Source organism: Hyperolius riggenbachi, chromosome 9 (assembly GCF_040937935.1).
Source record: "Hyperolius riggenbachi isolate aHypRig1 chromosome 9, aHypRig1.pri, whole genome shotgun sequence".
Taxonomy (NCBI): domain Eukaryota; kingdom Metazoa; phylum Chordata; class Amphibia; order Anura; family Hyperoliidae; genus Hyperolius; species Hyperolius riggenbachi.
The window spans coordinates 236482312-236504106 of record NC_090654.1 but is presented as its reverse complement, the minus strand read 5'-3'; positions in this window follow the sequence as shown (position 1 = coordinate 236504106).

Genomic DNA, 21795 nt, shown 5'->3' with positions numbered 1-21795 from the left:
GCAGACAGTAACCCTGATAACCAAGGCTCTCCCCTTACCTTACCATATAGTTGAGTAATGGGTGTGGCCAGGACCATGATGCCACGTGTGGCAACTTCCTCAGGCGGCAGAAGTCTGGGGGCAGCACCAGGCAGAAACAGGAAGTGAAGAGAGTGCCTGGCCAACCTATACTGGGGGCAACTGTACCTAGCTACCAACACTAGAAGCACCTACTGTATAACTGGCTACCTACCTATACTGGGGGTGTTTTTTAGGGGGCTCACAGCAGCTATAACGTGTGGTGCAAATTGTCGGGTGCTGTGCGATCATTCTAATTCCATACAAAGAGAGGAAGAATAGAGACTATGGGAAGCCCTCCTGGGGAGATGAATATTATTATTACGTTTTATTTATATAGCGTCAACTTTCCGTAGTACTGTACATAGTACAAAACAAATATTGGGGAACATGAGAGGTTCAAGACACTGTACAGTCATGTCATTTAGTAGTAGAAGTACAAATACATACATAGTTAAAGCGGATCCGAGATGAAAAACAAACTATACCAAGTAATTAGTCTTCACATATTAAATAAAGTTTATGCAGTTTACATAGTAAATGCAATTGCAAACAGCTTTATTAGTATTTTATAGTTTCTTCTTCTTAAAACATCAGGGCAGCCATATTCTCATTAAATTATTAGCATACATCTCCGCCCCTCTCCTCCCCTTTGCCTGTGAAATCCATTCTCCCCTCTGCCTGTGAAATAGCTGTTTGTACAGTATATGACATCAAATGTATGTAATTTTATGGTGGGATGTTTTGTGGTTATTTCTCCTCTTCCTAACAGTGAGCAGCATCACGTGGTATACACATTAATTCATATTCTACCCGCTGGTGAAGGAAGCGTGGACGGACGGATGGCTGTTCTGTGGTGGAAGGAGGCTGCAAGGAAACTTTGGCTGTGTTGCAGGAAGATCGAGGCATCGATCCCCCCGCAGCACAGCCGAAGTGTCCTGCAGCCTCCATCTGCCCCAGCACATCCATCTGCCCAGTTTTTCCTATATCAGCAAGTAGAATATGAATGAAGATGCCCGAAGCAAGACCACCCACGCTTCCTTCAGTGTCCGCGTGGATTCAATCCATAACACACGGAGGACATATGTACCATCAGCGGGCTGGCTTTCTGCTATTATAAGCCCCACAGGCTCTTCTGTTACGTACAGCATGGATCGCAATGAGGAGGGAGAGACATAAGCACACTGCGGAACTGTGAGTTAATGCTAACAGAACTGACTATACTGCATGGCTGATAAGACATAAGTGTCAGCTTTCATCTGCTGTTTTGCTGGACTGTTGCAGTTATAAGTCGCTTTACTGTCATTTCCTGCCGCTTCTCTGCCGTTATATGCCTGCATAAGCTTTACTCTCATCCTTGCCTTACCTGCAAAAACACATGCCTGTTAACTTGTGAGTCTGCGAGTGGGACTTACTCCAATCAATCAATGTGCTGGTGTCCTCTCATCGGAAATTGTATAAATTTGGGACACTAATGCCCTGCAACAATCTAAAAGATATGGAACTCAACTTTCCGTGTGAAAAGTAAACTGTTTTCCGTCATCTTATTGAATCCAGATAAGCTCTTATATTTTGACACAGTGTTTGGGATAAGGTCCTCGTTCCCTGGACTTTTGGGATTTTATGGGTGGGTGGGTTAGGCCACTGTGAAATGTCCGACATCCAGTCCTTTTATTATCATTTTGTATCCTATTTAAAATAAAGTGAAGAATTTTGTACCAGTATATAACTTGATTAGTTTTGGTCATATCTCGCTTTTTTCACACAAATCTCTTTTTATTTACCAAGTATGATAATGAAGCTGGTGCGATACACCTGATGCTGCCACTGTTAGCATCTGAAGGAGACGCTCGCTGGCCACACCCCTCCTTCTTACGAGCCTGCAACTCCCTCCCCACGATGTGCTCCCATAAGCACTTGCAAGCTAGAACGCCGCAGCGGTGGAATGGCTGGGGGGCGTGGTTAACATTAACTAAAGAGTTAATGTTATTAAAAACAAAGAAAAACAACTTTTGGGGGGCAGATTGTATTAAAATACACGTGTAAGGGGCTTACTTATCACAACACATAAAATTTATCTTGGATCCACTTTAAAGTGACTCTGTAACAAAAATTACAACGTTTTTTCTACCATCCTACAAGTTCCTAAACCTATTCTTATGTGTTCTGGCTTACTGTAGCTCTTTCTACTATAACCATCTCTGTAATAAATCAATGTATCTTTCCCCTGTCAGACTTGTCGGCCTGTGTCTGGAAGGCTGCCAAGTTCTTCAGTGTTGAACTGTTTCTCTATGCACACGCCAGTGTGTGTTTTATTTACATAAGCCAGCAGCTTCTCTGCTATCTTATCAGTGATAGAAGAGAGCTGGATAAAATTCCTCCTCTGGAGGCTGTGAAAGGAGCTGGTCTGTCACATACTGAGGAATTAACGACATAGGTAGAGCTGTCTGCAGGAAGCCTGTAATGTTCAGTGCATGAGAGAAGCTGGGGACAGAAGGTAAACACACACAAGTGATCTCTTGAGATTCAGAAGTAAGGCTGTATACAGCCTGCTTGTGTATGGATGTATTTTCTATGTGTGGACATGCTGTACATCAACCTACTTCCTGTTTTGGTGGCCATTTTGTTTGTTTATAAACAAACTTTTTAAAACTGTTTTTGACTACTTTTAATGCGGCGGGGAGCAGCGAAATTGTGACAGAGGGTAATAGGAGATGTCCCCTAACACACTGGTAGGTTTACTTTTGTGCGATTTTAACAATACAGATTCTCTTTAATGTGTAGTTTGAGATCTCACTGAAATTGGTACACATTCAGATGGTAAATTACAGCAAAATAAGAAACACTAGGAGGAGGTCCCTGCGAGCTTACAATCTAGAAAGTAGTGGAAACCGTAGGGAAGGAAACACGGGGATGGGGCAGTGAACTTCCAATGCTACCGATAGCAAATTATAGGCTGGTCTGAATAGGTGTGTTTTCAGAGTACGTTTGAAGGTTTCCAGGCTCAGAGCATGAGGAACCGGCTGTGGGAGAGAGTTCCAAAGGAGAGGGACAGCCCGTGAGAAGCCCTGGATGCGAGAGTGAGAGGAGGTCACCAAGCAAGAATATTAGCTATATTACCCCAAAGTATATTTTTGTCAATGCCCAGAGCATGGCTTTAAAATTATATTTGTAACTGGAGATCAGGCTTGGACTGACTCAGGTGACACATTCTTCCTAATTAGTGACTACGTTTTATTGACTGAATTTGCTCACAAAAGTAAATGATTTTTAGTTCCAAACTTCATGTAGCTACCAAAGACTCACCGGAACGCCCCCAGTGAGCAATTTATACGGTTCTGCAGCTGTTGTGTAGATAAAGCATGATTTGTTTTCTCCTGCGACCCACAGCAGAAAGCCACGATCTGATTTAGGAAGGCACAGATTAGAGTGGCTCTGTTTCCCTGCGACACACCATATGCAGCTCCTGTCTGAAGTCCTATTTTCCCTGCAGTGGGGAAACGGGATGTAACATTCCAGATGTCAGCATCCATATGAAAGAACACCAACACACCTTCATGAATCGCCGATCACCAGAACAAGAGCAGCATCCTTTGCTTCATTGCTGGGGCACACAGTGAAGACTGAGCTCCAGCCAGAGAAATCAGAGTGTATTGCTTTCCGTATGGCCAAAACGAAATCCAGTTGACTATTATTACATTCCATTGCTCTAAATTAAATCCTTTAATTATTTTATGAAAAGTGCTACAGACATTTCCTATGCTATTATTTTGGACAAGGGCATAACTAGAAAAGACTGCCTCCCCCTGCAAAACTTTAGAGGGGCCTCCTCCCCCCCTCACTTTCTGCACAGGTAAACTGAGAACTTGAATGTGTTTTCCCCATGCAAATAAAAAACAGACAGCAGTGAAGCACTGGGGGCATTTTCCCTATGAATTACATTAGCTTCTGTGATAAAATGTGCATGTTTTCACACACAGAGACACACATGTGCAGAAAAAGCATACAGAAAACAGACAGACGAGTGTGCTCCCAGCCTCAGCTTATTACACTTACTCTGTCCATCTCTGAGGCATCACTATAGTACAGAGCACTTGGGGAGGGGTAGAGTTATTAGTGGCTGAACAGATGCAGTCATTAAAACAATTGTGCAGAGAGCAGCATGTTTTTTCTCTCCATGCCCTTAATTCCCAGTCTCGCAGGACAGGGAAAAGAAACTTCTCCCCCCTAGGGCCCCCTGCGGCTGCATCCCTTGCAGGGTCTATTGTTACACCCCTGATTTCGGACAGTAAACTACAGCTTCCATAGCTGCTGAAAAGGTGTGTTAAGACAATTCCTCTCCCCCATAATGCACCATTAGGGTCAACTTTGACCCTCTACATCACAGTCAGCAGGCACATTGTAGCCAATCAGGCTACACTCCCTCCTGGAGCCACTCCCACCCTTATAAAAGGCAGGCACCACCGGGCAACTATACTCACTCGTGTGCCTGCAGTAAATAGAGAAGGGACAGCTGCTGCAGACTCTCTCATAGGGAAAGATTAGTTAGGCTTTTGTAGGTTTCTTAGCTTGCTCCTTGCTGATTCTTATTGCTAAAAAAGCACCCCACAACAGCTCTTTTGAGAGCTAATCTTGTTATTGTGATCTATTTTTTTTTCTGTGTGTCCCACTGACACTTGTGTTGCATAGACAGACTTGATAATCCATACTGTGTGTGTGACACTGCCAGGCCCAGCACATTCAGTGACTACCTGTGTGTGTGACAGGTGCACATTGTAATCCCCTTTACTGCATATACCTACCTACCTGTTGTTCACAGTACACCCACCTACCTACGTGAGCTGAGCGCACGCAGTGACACTGTGCCTGTCCACTACCTGTCTGTGTGTGACAGGTGCACATTGTAGTACCCAGTACTGCATATACCTACCTACCTGTTGTTCACAGTGCACCCACCTACCTACGTGAGTGCACACCATGTCACTGTGCCTGTCTGCTACCTGTCTGTGTGTTTCTCCCTTGCGCCTTCACAGCCACCCTCCTCCACTCCGCCTCTGCCCTTGAGCGGTTTCTGCTCCTCTGCCCACAGCAGCCAGGTGTCCATAAAGGAAAGGAGAGGAGGATGCCAATTTCTGCCAGTCACCCCCTTGCCTGGCGTCTGACAGCTGGCGTGGCGGAACTGTTAGCTCGCCAGCTGTTACCATACAAGCTGGTGGACTCTGAGGCTTTCCGTAAATTTGTGGCCATTGGGACACCGCAGTGGAAGATGCCAGGCCGCAATTATTTCTCTAAAAAGGCGATACCCAAACTGTACCGTGAAGTGGAAAGGCAAGTGGTGTCATCTCTGGCACACAGCGTTTGGTCAAGGGTCCACCTGACCACGGATGCCTGGTCTGCCAAGCACGGTCAGGGCAGGTACATAACTTACACAGCCCATTGGGTCAACCTGGTGACCAATGGCAAGCATGGAGTACGTGGCTGTGCAGCGGACCAACTTGTGACACCTCCACGGCTTGCAGGCAGGCCTCCTGCCACCTCCTCTCCTCCTGCTACATCCTCTTCGCTGTCGTCATCCTCCTCCTCCTTGGCTGAGTGGCAGTTTAACTCTACTGGTGCTGCGTTCTCCTCTCCAGCTACACAGCCCCATCTCCCCAGTGCCTATGCTGCATGCCAGGTACGATGGTGTCACGCCATCTTAGACATGTCTTGCCTCAAACCTGAGAGTCACACAGGACCAGCACTCCTGGCTGCTCTTAACACACAGGTGGATCAGTGGCTGACCCCACACAAGCTGGAGATCGGCAACGTGGTGTGGCAATGGCAGCAATTTCCTTTCCGCTTTAAATTTGAGAAAGCTGACACATGTACCTTGCATGGCACATGTGCTGAATCTAGTCATTCAAAGATTTGTGTCAAAGTACTCAGGCTTAGAGGACATCCTGAAGCAGGCCAGGAAGTTGTGTGGGCATGTCTTACACGGCCATGGCACGCTTTGTGGACATTCAGCGGAGAAACAACTTGCTGGTGAGATGCTTGATAGGTGATAGCACGACTGGCTGGAATTCGACTCTGGTCATGTTCTCTCGCCTGCTAGAACAGGAGAAAGCTGTCACTCAGTACCTCTACAATTTCAGTAGAAGGACACAATCTCGTTAGATGGGGATGTTCTGGCCCCCGAACTGGACACTGATGCGAAATGCATGAAGGCTCATGCGGCTGTTTGAGGAGGTGACCAACCTGGTGAGTCGCAGTGAAGGCACCATCAGTGACTTGATCCAGTACGCTTACTTCCTGGAGCGTGCCATGCGTAGAGTGGTGGATCAAGCTGTGGAGGAGTGTGAAGAGGAACAGTTACGGCAGGAACAGTTGTGGGAGCAATTTTCATCAGAATCAGAAGATGTTTCCTCAACACCTGCGGCAGCACAGAGGGGAGGAGGAAGAAGAGTCGTGTGGGGAAGAGAAGTCAGACTCTGGTGATGAGGATGGTGTTTCTTTGGAGGAGGAGGAGGAGGCGGCGGCAGAAGAACAACTGCAGCAGGCGTCGCAGGGGGCTTGTGCTGCTCGATGTTCCCGTGGTATTGATCGTGGCTGGGGGGAGGAGGAGGACTTACCTGACGTCACTGAGGAAGAGCAAGAGGAGATGGAGAGTACATCTGGATCCAACTTTGTGCATATGGCATCTTTCATGCTGTCCAGCCTGTTGAGGGACCCCCATATAAAAAAACTCAAGGGGAATGAGCTGTACTGGGTGGCCACGCTACTAGACCCTCGGTATAGGCACAAAATGGTGGACATGTTACCAACTCACCAGAAGGCAGAAAGGATGCAGCACATGCAGAACAAGCTGGCAACTATGCTTTACAATGCGTTTAAGGGTGATGTCACAGCACAACACAATAAAGATACCACTGCCAGTAATCCTTCTCCAATGTCCACACAGGCAAGGACAGGACGCTCCAGCGATCTCATGGTAATGTTGGACATGCGGACATTCTTTAGTCCAACGCCTCGCCTTAGCGCTTCAGCATCCACCCTCCAACAACGCCTGGACCGGCAGGTAGCCGACTACCTGGCCTTAAGTGTGGATGTAGACACTGTAGGCAGCGATGGACCCTTGGACTACTGGGATCTCAGGCTTGATCTGTGGCCAGAGCTGTCACAATTTGCCATCCAACGTCTGTCTTGCCCTGGCTCAAGTGTCCTGTCAGAAAGGACCTTCAGCGCAGCTGGAGGCATTATCACTGAGAAGAGAAGTCGCCTAAGTCACAAAAGTGTTCAGTGCCTCACCTTTATGAAAATGAATGAGGCATGGATCCCGGAGGTCCCCACACACAGCATCTCTGCCTGCACGCCGTGTGACTGCCTGCCCCAAGACTAAGTCGCTCCCCACACAGCACCTCTGCTAACAGGCCGCTTGACTGCCTTCTCCACCACCACCAACAGGGTTCAGGGCTTCAGGCGGATTCCTGAAGTTTTAAGGCCGCTGCTTGCAGCGGCCGCTATAATAATTTTTCTGGTGCGTGTACATGCCTGCCTAATTTTTCTGGCTGCACTGCGGCTGCAACAACAAAACATGTGCCCATTTCCCTTCATGATCATTACCTTGCCGCGGTGAAAGGGCTTGCGTATCACAATGAAGCAATGACGGATGGCTATATGAGTGTCTCGAGGGTGGCACACCAAAGATAATAAGGACGTTGCTTCATTGTGGACAGACCAAATTTGAACAGCTGGACAGTCACTGTTCTGTCATTCAGCTACCTCAGCGACCATATGGGCTGGAAAGCCGCCATCACCTGCACTCTCGTCATGGTGCGCACCAGTCCAGCACGGCTGTCACTACACAAACAGCTGTTTGCAGTCACTGCATACCTTTCACTGCATCTTTGACTGCACATTGTATTATACCTGGCAGTCAGTGCATACCTTTCACTTGAATGGATGGCAGACTCGCCCTCCATAACAGATTCTCATTAAAGGATTTAAAGTTGATTCATCTCATATACAGCAGGGCCTCGAAAGTCCTCCTCTATTGTTATTTTTGGTCACTACCTCGGGATGTGCATGCCATGCCTGCTGCCTTCCTTGGATGTGTGCTAGCCGTTCCTGCTCCTTTGCCCACAGCGTGCTTGCTGCCTTCCTTGGATGTGTGGTGGTGGTAGCCATTTCTTAGGCTCCCACTCCGGACCGGAATCGAACCAGGATTCCCCAGCCATTACCCGTGGTCACTTGCAATGGCAGACTTGCCCTCCATAAAAGATTCTCGTTGCAGGTACTGAAAAGCAAGCAGAACAAATATTTTAAAAAATAGATGTAAACTTTAACAATGGTAGTGAAAGAACCGTCGAAAGTTAATAAGGCAGTCAGACATTACCTGACATCACTGAGTGAGGAAGAGCAATCTCGCCAAGGTGCGCACCAGTCCAGCACAGCCGTCACTAAGCAAACAGCTGTTTGCGGTGTGTTACACAGTGAGTTTGGTGTGTCAGTGTAAAGCAGTACTCTAATTACACTTCCTGATTGATGTATACACATGCAAAATGTTTTAAAGCACTTTAGGCCTGCAATTTAGCATTCAATTTGATTTCTGCCCTTAAAACGCTGCTTTGCGTCCAATCCAGATTTTTCCCCGGGACTTTTGGCGTCAATCCCACTCCGCCATGCCCCCCTCCAGGTGTTAGACCCCTTGAAACATCTTTTCCATCACTTTTGTGGCCAGCATAAATGTTTCTAGTTTTCAAAGTTCGCCTCACCATTGAAGTCTATTCTAGTTCGCGAACCGAAAATCGGAGGTTCGGGCCATCTCTAATGATGGATTCTCAATAAACTTCTCTTTGTATAAAAAAAAAGTTACAGACTACCCAGTAAGCTTATGGTGAGCTAGAATTCATTGGAGTGTGTACGGGGCTACAAAGGACTAAACATGAGCTTGCTGGGTAGTCTGTAAGGCCAGATACCCACTGGCCGGGAACCTACTGCAAAACGCAATTGCTAATCGCAATTGCTAGCGTTTTGTATGAGCAGTTTGTAAGCGATTTTGTGAGCGTCTTAGGGAGCACTTTTACAAAGTGTATCAATTTGCCAGCGGTTGTGTAGCGATTAGCGATTAGCGTTTTAAAGTCTGATTGGTCCTTTCAATTAATTTTAATTTTGTTACAGTGTGCAGTAACTTCAAAACACTTGCAAAATCGCTCAGTGCAGGTTTTGATGAGCGATTACGCCAGCGATTACATACTTAACATTGACGCGCTAATGCTCCCAAAATGCTGCATGTCCTGCGTTTGTGATTTTTCTAATCGCAATCGCTCCAGTGGAAGTTGCCCCATCCATTTACATTAGCTGAGCGTTTTCTACAAAACGCTAGCGTTTTCAAACGCTCCCTAAATACTCAAAAAATCGCCCTTGTGGGTTCCAGCCCACTAGAAGCGATTTCTAATCACTAGTGATTTGAAAAAGCTATTGCTAATGCAATGCTATGGGGGATTTTTATAAAATCACATCGCTCAATCACACCCCATAGCATTACATTAGCAAGAGTTTTTAAATTGCAAAACACTCAGAAAATTGCTCCTAGTGGGTTTCTGGCCTCACTCTGGGTGTTTCAAGTCCTACCCCATACAACCATATCAATCCATGTCATGCACTGATGAGGATCAACCAATCTGAAACCGTGTGCATGTTGGATTAGTGTGGCTTTGTACAATTAACAAGCTGACACATCATTGCATTCCAGCGGTTCTGGAGGTGTGTTTAGCTTACAGGAACAATAAAGGATGATTTGCATATTAAGCAATGATGCATCATTGGAGACCTCATATGCTCACTCCAATCTGAATAATAACAAATACCTTCTGTTTTAAGAAGGCAAACTTTTTTTTCGTATATACGTATATATATAAAAAAAGAAGAAATAATCCCTTCTTGACATCAGGGGAATGTGTGTATTTCTATACACCTACTAATGCTTAATGGTTATAACTCGACCTTGGTTTTCAGCAGGTAAAGGGCAGGCCACGGAGTTAAATATCACCCAGGTTAAAGAGACACCGAAGCGAAAAAAAAAATAGGATATAGTGAATTGGTTGTGTACTATGAATAATTACTAGAAGATTAGCAGCAAAGAAAATATTCTCATACTTTTATTTTCAGGTATATAGTGTTTTTCTAACATTGCATCATTCTATAATATGTGCAGATTACACAACACGCACCATTCAAAATGATTCTTTCAGAGCAGTCTGTGAACTAATGACATCTCCTCTGGCAGAGAAAAAGTAAATAGTTAAGGAACAGTTGAGATAATAAAAGTCAGATAACCGCCCTCTCCATGACTTTGAAAGTGGTAGAGCTTAACCTCCTTAGCGGTAACCCCGTGTGTGACACGGGGTAAGCCGCCGGAGGGTGCCGCTCAGGCCCTGCTGGGCCGATTTAAATAATTTTCTTTTTGCTGGACGCAGCTAGCACTTTGCTAGCTGCGCCAGCACCCCGATCGCCGCCGCCGCGCGCCCGATCGCCGCTATCCGATGGGGCGCGCGGCCCCCCCCCAGACCCCGTGCGCTGCCTGGCCAGTCAGTGCCAGGCAGCGCCGAGGGTTGGATCTGGAGTCCCAATGACGTCCCGACGTCGCTGACGTCGGTGACGTCATCCCGCCCCGTCGCCATGGTGACGGGGGAAGCCCTCCAGGAAATCCCGTTCTTTGAACGGGTTTTCCTGATCGGAGATCGCCGAAGGCGATCGAAGCGGGCGGGGGGATGCCGCTGAGCCCTGGGCTCGCTACATGATTTAAAAAAATATATTTTTTTTTAAAATCTGCTGCGCTGCCCCCCTGGCGGTATTTTTCATACCGCCAAGGGGGTTAATGGCTTGTTTGCATAGAGATAACAACTGGAGTTTCTTAACTCTTCCTGTACTGGAAACAATTAGACTTATGTATCTGATCTTAATGTTTTATTTCTTAGCTGTACTACACATACAAATCATAATATCATAATTTTTTTTTCGCTTCAGTGTCTCTTTAAGACTGTAGCACCGTTTTTATCCTTTCCCTTTACTCTCCTGTTTTCCTGCACTGCCAGCCGCCGGGTCTCTTTATGAATGCTCAGTGAAGCTTACAGCCAAGACAAGTCATTTTCATGCAGTGTCTGTTCCGGGCAGTGTCACAGGTTGCAGCGAATATTCTAATTATAGACTTGCTCTGCGTCGCATGCAGTCAAAAGTCCCTTTACTTCTGTCCTCTGCTCACCAGCAAAATGCAATTTCCTTCATTGCTTAATGCTTTAAGACCCTGTTAGCGATCTTCTCTGCAAATGCCAGCATTTATCAGCTTCTTGTGCAACGATTGTCTTTATTATCCCTGTATTTAATGGAAAATTACTGTGGTTCTTGGTTAGCATATATATTTTTTTCTCTCTTAAAAGCATAAAGAAATGCAGAACCTGAAAAGAAACTCACCGACAGTAACGCCAGGCATTTTTAAAGCAGTCTTCTAAAACTATTAAGCCTGGTACATACTTACAATTATAATTGGCCAATCACCGACCAATTTTACCATCTCCATATAGTATGAGGGTCAACAGATACAGAATACTATGAGCAGATTATGTGGGGAAACTGTCACACTATATGGATGTGATAAAATTGGTCACCGATTGGCCAATTATAATTGATAGTGTGTACCGGGCTTTAGTTTAACCAATTGAGGACCACAGTGGTAAACCCCCCTAAAGACCAGGCTATTTTTTCTTAAATTGGCCACTGCTGCTTTAAGGCCAAGCTGCTGGGCCGCACAACACAGCACACTAGTGATCCCTCCCACTTTTCCCCCCACCAACATAGTCCTGTATGCATGTTTTGTCCCCCTCCCACCTGATGCTGATTCCTGCTTGCACTGCAAACTACAGTGGGATGCGAAAGTTTGGGCAACCTTGTTAATCGTCATGATTTTCCGGTATAAATCGTTGGTTGTTACGATAAAAAATGTCAGTTAAATATATCATATAGGAGACACACACAGTGATATTTGAGAAGTGAAATGAAGTTTATTGGATTTACAGATTGGGTAGGTGCATAAATTTGGGCAACACAAAAAAAGAAATGAAATCAATATTTAGTAGATCCTCCTTTTGCAAAAATTACAGCCCCTAAACGCTTCCTGTAGGTTGTAGTATGGATTCTGGTTGAAGGTATTTTGGACCATTCCTCTTTATAAAACATCTTTAGTTCATTCAGGTTTGATAGCTTCCAAGCATGGACAGCTCTCTTTAACTCACACTACAAGAAGAGGGCCCTCCCCTCTTCTATATAAGACACAGGGAGAACATACAAACTCTGTACCGATAATGTCCTGGCTACACTGTTTATACTGAGGTAGACGTATACTGAAATACATATAGTAACATCGCTGGTGAGCTGGGTGCAGGGTGAGCTGAATGACAGTTCACCCTGCTGCCACTTCAATCCCCGGCTGCATTAAAGTGACACTGAAGTGAAAAAAAAAAGTAAGATATTATGAATTATATGTGTAGTACTGATAATTAATAGAACATTAGTTGCATTGAAAAGAGTCTCATATTTTTATTTTCAGTTATATAGCTTTTTTTTTTTTAAAACATTGCATCATTCTCTAATATTTGCAGTTAACAAACTACACTCTGAATTTTAAACTATGAAACAGAGCAGAGCTAATGACCCTTTCAACTTCCCTGCAGTAAAATCTTATCTGAAGTTGCCTTTCACTGCTTCTTTGATGTGTAAGTGCTTCAGAAAATAGCACTGCTCTCTGACTAAATTAGTTGGAAGCTCTTTTGCATAGATAACAAGTGTAGATTCTTAAAGCGGACCTGAACTCAGAACTTCCTCTCTGCTCTATAAGATATGCAACAGCATAATAACCTTTCAAGAAAAATATTTATTTGCTACAGCTGATACAAATCCTGAAATAAATCTACACTGTTTCTACTTCCTGATTCATGGAAGCAGACATATTGTTAACATCCTGTGCTTTCAAATGAAATTATATGTCTTATTTGACATAGCAGTCAGGCGACACAGGGGAGAGATCAAATTACAACTTGTGATTAGACACAGATGAGGGGGAATGTTTTCCTTCTGTCCTATGCAAGAGTTAAGGTCCACTTTAACTCTTCCTGTACTGGAAACAGTATGAGACTCATATCTTTGCTACTAATGTTCTATCTCTTAGCTGTACTACACATACAATTCATTATATCATAAGTTTATTTTCACTTCAGATTCCCTTTAAATGCCATTCCCTATAATACTATGCGCTATCCCCTTAAAGAGAGTCTGAAGCGAGAATAAATCTCGCTTCAGACCTCATAGATAGCAAGGGCATGTGTGCCCCTGCTAAAACGCCGCTATCCCGCGGCTTAACGGGGGTCTCTGATCCCCAAAATCCCCTCCGTGCAGCGGGGGAGCACTTCCGCATTGGGGCAGGGCTAACCGCCGCAGCCCTGCGTCCCGTGCGTCTATCAGACGCGTACCTCCGCCTCTCCCCCGCCCCTCTCAGTCTTCCTTCACTGAGAGGGGCGGGGGAGAGGCGGCGATGCGCGTCTGATAGACGCGCTGTGAGGCAGGGCTGCAGCCGTTAGCCCTGCCTCCAGGAAGAGCAAAATTTACGACCAAGTTGGTCGTTGATTTTGCAGGGGTGGGTTTGGTGGTGAAGGGACCCCCGTTTAGCCGCGGGATAGCGGCGTTTTAGCAGGGGCACACATGCCTCTGCTAACTATGAGCTCTGAAGCGAAATTTATTCTCGCTTCAGAGTCTCTTTAAATACTGTGCACTGCAAAATAACGTGCTTCATGTATATATGTGTGGCAAATTTGCATCCTATAATGAGCTGAAGTAAGTTGGACAGTAGGGATGAAATTTGGCATTGTGACTGTGCAGGTTCCCGTATGCCAGTGGCTAGCTGACTTCAGGTCAGAGGTCATGCTGGGCATTATGGGAGGGACATTCCCTGCTGGGGAACCTGCACCATAGCTAATACCATAACTATACTGAGGTTGATTATATCTTAAAAATGGTGTATAATAATGTAAGTGCATTGACCTAGGTTGTGGTCTATGAAGCCTTTATATGTCCAGGCAGCATTCAACAACAATAAAAAATAACAAAAAGGGAAGGTTCAGGGACGCCTTGAAAAAAATAAAAATCCATATCCACTTACCTGGGGCTTCCTCCAGCCCGTGGCAGGCAGGAGGTGCCCTCGCCGCCGCTCCAGAGGCTCCAGGTCGTCTTCGGTGGCCGACCCGACCTGGCCAGGCCGGCTGCCAGGTCGGGCTCTTCTGCGCTCCAAGGACGGGCTCTTCTGCGTCCCACGCGGGCGCGCTGACGTCATCGGACGTCCTCCGGGCTGTACTGCGCAGGCGCAGTAGTTCTGCGCCTGCGCAGTACAGCCCGGCGGACGTCCGATGACGTCAGCGCGCTCGCGTGGGACACAGAAGAGCCCGACCTGGCAGCCGTCCTGGCCAGGTCGGATCGGCCACCGAAGACGACCGGGAGCCTCTGGAGCGGCGGCGAGGGCACCTCCTGCCTGCCACGGGCTGGAGGAAGCCCCAGGTAAGTGGATATGGATTTTTATTTTTTTCAAGGCGTCCCTGAACCTTCCCTTTAAGCGCTTTTCTCCCATAGGACTCAAAGCGCATAAGCATGACTCAGACCATCGTGGTACAGAGGAAGAATTTTATAAGTCCGGAAATGCCAGGCTAAACAGGTGGCTTTTCAGTTCAGGCTCCAGGGATGGTGCTGTTTTTACTGGGTGTGGCAGGGAGTTCCAAAGAGTAGGGACAGCATGACAGAAGGCTCTATCTCCAGATTTTTTGAGGTGCACTCTGGGAGTGACCAAGTTTATAGAACTTGCTGATCTGAGGTTGTGAGAGGTGTGGTGCAGCTTCAGCAAGTCCTTCGTGTATCCAGGGCCCAGATTGTGCAGGGATTTGAATGTCAGCATTCCAATCTTGAAGAGTATTCTCCATTCTACTGGTAGCCAGTGCAGTGAGCGAAGGATCGGTGTAATGTGACAGTGACGAGGCTGGTTTGTTAGCAATCTGGCAGCAGCATTCTGCACTAATTGCAGGCGATGCAGGTCCTTTTTGGAGAGGCCAGCATAAAGGGCATTGCAGTAGTCCAGCCGTGATGTGATGAAGGCGTGAATTAGGGTTGGAAGATCCTCTGGGGGAATCAGATGTTTAATCTTTGCAATGTTCTTCAGATGAAAGTAGGAAGATTTAACTACAAATGAAATTTGGTTTCTGAAACTCAATTCCCCATTGATTAGTACACTCAATTCAAACACTTTACACCTAAACTAAATAAAGACCAATACCCACCCCCTTTTGGGACTTCTACCAGCCCCCTGCAGCTACCCTGTGCCTGCGCCATCATGGAACAATCCTCTGGTCCCCTGCAATTTTGAATTTGGCGACTCGGCCAGTCGATGGCCACTGGCCCACTGCACTTGCGTAGCCCAGGTCGTGCGTGTCCTCGATCACGCTCTCATCGCCGGGAGCGTCCTGCGCATGCTCGAGGATGCACATGGCCAGGTTCACACAGGCGCAGTGGCTATCCACTTTGCTGAGAGAAAATGAAACTCAGCCACTGCAGGGACTGGAGGATCATTCCATGATGGCACGGGCACAGGGTGGCTGCAGAGGGCTGGTAGAAGCCCCAGGGAAGTGAAACTCTTTTTTTTTAAGTTCAGTTTAGTTTCCCTTTAAGAGTGAGCAGGAACATTCTATACAAGTCAAAAACCATGGAGGACAGGTGAAGATGGTGCTGAAGTGGATTGACATAAGGTCTAGTAAAGCTAAAAGGAGATTAGACACAACTGCTACCAACCTTTGCCATTGGTTAGCAAGACTTTTTAGGTGTTAGATTGGTCTGAAAAATCCAGTGGGAGTCTATCCGCCTCTCATGCCAATCATCCCCCTCTCTCTGGGATAGAGAGAGCTATTTTACATCCTGGGTTTTTGAGGGCATGTTGTGAATATGTAATTCTATCTTAAAAAACTGAGTAGACACATCGCCCTGGCAACACCTGAGTCACTTCAGTGGAACAGGAGGGGGGCAGAGTGTAGTCACAGACAGAGAGTGTCTCCTGGCCGGCAATTATTAAATTAGCCGACTAACCAGAGATAAGCTATCCTGAAAGTAACCGTATTCTACACACAGGGAATTCTTGGGAATGCTTTCAAATGTTCTTTTATATACCTAAGAGTAGTTACTAAGATTTTAATTTTCAGAGTATAAGCGCAATTCAAATTTGGCTTACATCTCTTCTGCTGGTTTGAATATTCAAGAGGTGAATAACAACAAGGTAGTATTAAGCCCCTGTAACCAGTGATAATTGTAATCAGTGAATTATGATACGCAAAATTTCAAGTACATTTTTGCAATATGCCTATATGTACCGTATATACTTGCAAGCAAGCCGACCCGCATATAAGCCGACCCCCCAACATTTTCCTGAAAAACCAGGAAAAAATGACTGACCCTCATATAAGCCGGGGGTAGGAAATGCTGGCCGTGCGACCCCCCCCCCAGTGTGTCCCAGTATAGTTAGTATAGTGCCCAGTATGGGTAGGTAGTGCCCAGTATAGCTAGTGAAGTGCTAGTATAGTGCTCAGTATAGCTAGTATAGTGCTCAGTATAGGTAGTATAGTGCCAGGTATAGCTAGTATAGTGCCAGGTATAGCTAGTATAGTGCCCAGTATAGCTAGTATAGTGCCCAGTATAGCTAGTATAGTGCTCAGTATAGCTAGTATAGTGCCAGGTATAGCTAGTATAGTGCCCAGTATAGCTAGTATAGTGCTCAGTATAGTGCCAGGTATAGCTAGTATAGTGCCTAAGTATAGCTAGTATAGTGCTCAGTATAGCTAGTATAGTGCTCAGTATTAGCTAGTATAGTGCTCGGTATAGCTAGTTTAGTGCCCAAGTATAGCTAGTATAGTGTTCGGTATAGCTAGTATAGTGCCCCCCGCCTCACCCAACGCCACCCCCCGCGTCCGCCGCTGCTATTAGTTTACTGTGCGGCTTCAAATAGTCCCCTCTGCGTCTCCCGGGCATGTAAATAGTTCACAGCAGCTCGCTCCACGGCGGCTGCTGTGTGATGACAGGAAGCTGTAGGCAGAGCGGTTTCCTGTAACGGCGATGTGTATCGCCGTTACTATGGAAACCGCTCTGCCTACAGCTTCCTGTCATCACACAGCAGCCGCCGTGGAGCGAGCTGCTGTGAACTATTTACATGCCCGGGAGACGGAGAGGGGACTATTGGAAGCCGCACAGTTTAAGCTAATAGCAGTGGCGGACGCGGGGCGGGGGGCGGCCTACGACCAACGAGACTCGCAAGCAAGCTGACCCCCCCAACTTTCGGCCCACTTTTGGAGGGTCAAAAATTCGGCTTGCTTGCGAGTATATACGGTAATTATGATTTGTAAATTCAATTGATTTCATGTAATAATTTGTAATTTTGCATACATTTTCACATAATTTTCACATCATTTTGAGCCACATTTAGCAGTGAATAGCAAAGCCCCCATACACTCTATTGACACCATATTGGGTACAAGTTGGAAAGAGACCTTTTCGTTTTTGAGAAAATCGATTTTAAAAATGCAAAGAAAAATGTTCCTATACCTGTTCTAATGTGGTCTGTCTTACTGAAGCCTTTCCTAGTTGCACAGTCTCTGTAATAAATCTTATCTTCTTTCCTCTGTCGGCTCTGTCGGGCTCAGGCTGGAATGTGTGGAATGCGCAGCACTGCTTGTCATTGGCAGAAGCTTTACACACCCTCTCCAAGCTCTGCATGAGTCACACAGTAAGCTGTTCTCAGCCTATGATACTCTGGTTAGCAGCCATGTCTTGTTAGTAAACACTGCTTAAAACTGTTAATTACAAGCCAGTTTTGCAGCAGGGAGTGGCAGAAACAGCACAGAGGGGCCCAGGAGAACATAATGAAGAGAATGGTATGCTTTTTATTGTAAGAATTTTAGAGTACAGATTCTCTTTAATATGTGTAGCAATTTTGGTGACAATAGCAAATATGGGGGATTTGCAATTAACCGCTAAAGTTGTCCCCAAATTACGTGAAAATTATGCAAAAATGTATGCGAAATTACAAATGATTACAATTACAGACAATATTAATTACAATTTTTTCCCTAAATGTTCCGTTACGAATTTGCATCGTAATTGTGAATTATGGTGCAAAATTAGGTCTATGCGAAATAGAACCTTCCTGGTGCTCAGACCCTACATTGGGAAGGTTGTGGAGAGAATGGCTGCCTCTACACCTATGGTGGGCTTGCTCACACATTATTGCTTTCATCAAAGCAGTAGTGAGCTCCATCTCCGAATAGACACTCAATAAACTGCACTATGATACCTGGGTAGTTCTCTGACAGCACTAAGCTTCCCACTGTGAAATATGAGAAACCTCCAGCCCCATATTAGAGGTATTGAAAAGCCTAATATCCAACCACTGGAGATCACACCAGTGTAAATAGGTGGATGGAATATGATGAAATCTCCTTTAATATGAAGGATAACATTCACATGGTCCACTCTAGATGGCATTGGATAGATTATCAGAGCTATGATGTCCACAAAGCTATAAAGAGCTCTGTTCAGGTACTAATCAGACCTAAGATAATTAAAGGTCCTTTGACAATGACAATGTTCACTCAGTATCTATTGTACATCCTGAACCTTTTATACCGACACAGAAGCGGCAGCATAACAATCTGGCACACGGGGGCAACTCCATAAATAGGATGAATAAGCAGGTCAATCCATCTTTGAAAGTTTCCGAGCTACTCCTTAATTCTCTCCTCTTCCTTCAGTTCTCCCTGTCCTTGTTTTCCTGCCCTGAAGAGAACCAAGTGATTAATGTTTTGTTATAAAGTGTTATCGGAAAAAGAAAGACTGATTACTAGTTTGTACAATGTGCTAAGTTGCTGTAAGATGCAATGGATGTAAACTTTAATCAAAAGTTTCCAGCGATTAGTAATATACTGGGATTGTATGAGCTGATGTATGGTTTGTTTTATAACCTATTATTAATAAAAATTATAAAATAAAAAAAAAATTCAAACATGTACAGTATGAAATTAGTATTTAAAGTGACACTGAAGCGAAAAAAAATGTATGATACAGTGGGATGCGAAAGTTTGGGCAACCTTGTTAATCGTCATGATTTTCCTGTATAAATCGTTGGTTGTTGCAATAAAAAATGTCAAATATATCATATAGGAGACACACGCAGTGATATTTGAGAATTAAAATGAAGTTTATTGGATTTACAGAAAGTGCGCAATAATTGTTTAAATAAAATTAGGCAGGTGCATAAATTTGGGCACTGTTGTCATTTTATTGATTCCAAAACCTTTAGAACTAATTATTTGAACTCAAATTAGCTTGGTAAGCTCAGTGACCGCTGATCTACATACACAGGTATATCCAATTATGAGAAAGAGTATTTAAAGAGAACCAGAGACGAAGCACCCGCATGTATTTTACCTTATAAATCAGTGGGAACATGACAGTAAACACCTAATTTGCTCTTTGTTTCATTGTTCTCTGTTTAATCTGACTGTTATCACCTCTGATGACTGAGCATTCAGTCTGGCTTTGCTACAGAATGATTATAGCTGAGTCTGTCTTCTCTGGTGTCTTTTCAAGCCCAAGCCTGCCCCCTTGTGGCTCTGCTATAATGACTCAGCAATAATCATACCTGGCAAAGCTAGACTGAATGCTCAGTCCGGGATTCTTATCACAGCTGATAACAGACACTTTTAGCAGTGAGGATGAAACGGAGAGCAGGGTAGGTGTTTTCTCTAATGTTCCCACTCATATATATGGTAAAATACATGAGGGTGCTTCGTCTCTGGTTCACTTTAAGGGGGTCAATTGTAAGTTTACCTCTTCTTTCAATTTTCTCTGAAGAGTAGCAACATGGGGGTCTCAAAACAACTCTCAAATGACCTGGAGACAAAGATTGTTCCCCATCATGGTTTAGGGGAAGGATACAGAAAGCTGTCTCAGAGATTTCTGTCTCAGAGATTTCAGCTGTCTGTTTCCATAGTTAGGAACATATTGAGGAAATGGAAGACCACAGGCTCTGTTCAAGTTAAGGCTCGAAGTGGCAGACCAAGAAAAATCTTGGAAAGACATAAGCGACGAATGGTGAAAATAGTCAGAGTCAACCGACAGACCAGCACCAAAGACCTAGAACATTATCTTGCTGCTGATGGAGTCACTGTGCATCGTTCAACCATTCGGTGCACTTTCCACAAGGAGATGCTGTATGCAGAGGAGGCCGTTTCTCCGCCCACATCACAAACAGAGCCGCTTGAGTTATGCTAAAGCACATTAGGACAAGCCAGCTTCATTTTGGAATAAGGTGCTGTGGACTGATGAAACTAAAATTGAGTTATTTGGGCATAACAAGGGGCGTTATGCATGGTGGAAAAAGAACACAGCATTACAAGAAATACACCTTCTACCTACAGTAAAATATGGTGGTGGTTCCATCATGCTGTGGGACTGAGTGGCCAGTGCAGGGACTGGGAATCTTGTCAAAGTTGAAGGACGCATGGATTCCACTCCAATGTCCAGGAATCAGTGACAAAGCTGAAGCTGTGCCGGGGTTGAATCTTTCAATAAGACAAAGACCCTAAACACTGCTCAAAATCCACTAAGGCATTCATGCAGAGGAACAAGTACAACATTCTGGATTGGCCATCTCAGTCCCCAGACCTGAATATAATTGAAAATCTGTGGTGTGAGTTAAAGCAAGCTGTCCATGCTTGGAAGCCATCAAACCTGAATGAACTAGAGATGTTTTGTAAAGAGGAATGATCTAAAATACCTTCAACCAGAATCCAGACTCTCACTGGAACCTACAGGAAGCGTTTAGAGGCTGTAATTTCTGCAAAAGGAGGATCTACTAAATATTGATTTCATTTCTTTTTTTCTTGTGCCCAAATTTATGCACCTACCTAATCTTGTTTAAACAATGATTGCGCACATTCTGTAAATCCAATAAACTTCATTTCACTTCTCAAATATCACTCTGTGTGTCTCCTATACAACAACAACAACAACAACAAATAACATTTGTAAAGCGCTTTTCTCCCGTGGGACTCAAAGCGCATAAGCATGGCTCCGACCATCGTGGTACAGGGGAAGAATTTTATAAATCTGGAAATGCCAGGCTAAACAGGTGGCTTTTCAGTCTGGATTTGAATAGCTCCAGGGATGGTGCTGTCTTTACTGGGTGTGGTAGGGAGTTCCAAAGAGTAGGGGCAGCATGACAGAAGGCTCTGTCTCCAGATTTTTTGAGGTGCACTCTGGGAGTGACCAAGTTTATAGAACTTGCTGATCTGAGGTTGTGAGAGGTGTGGTGCAGCTTCAGCAAGTCCTTCATGTATCCAGGGCCCAGATTGTGCAGGGATTTGAATGTCAGCAGTCCAATCTTGAAGAGTATTCTCCATTCTACTGGTAGCCAGTGCAGTGAGCGAAGGATCGGTGTAATGTGACAGTGGCGAGGCTGGTTTGTTAGCAATCTGGCAGCAGCATTCTGCACTAATTGCAGGCGACGCAAGTCTTTTTTGGGGAGGCCAGCGTAAAGGGCATTGCAGTAGTCCAGCCGTGATGTGATGAAGGCGTGGACTAGGGTTGGAAGATCCTCTGGGGGAATCAGATGTTTAATCTTTGCAA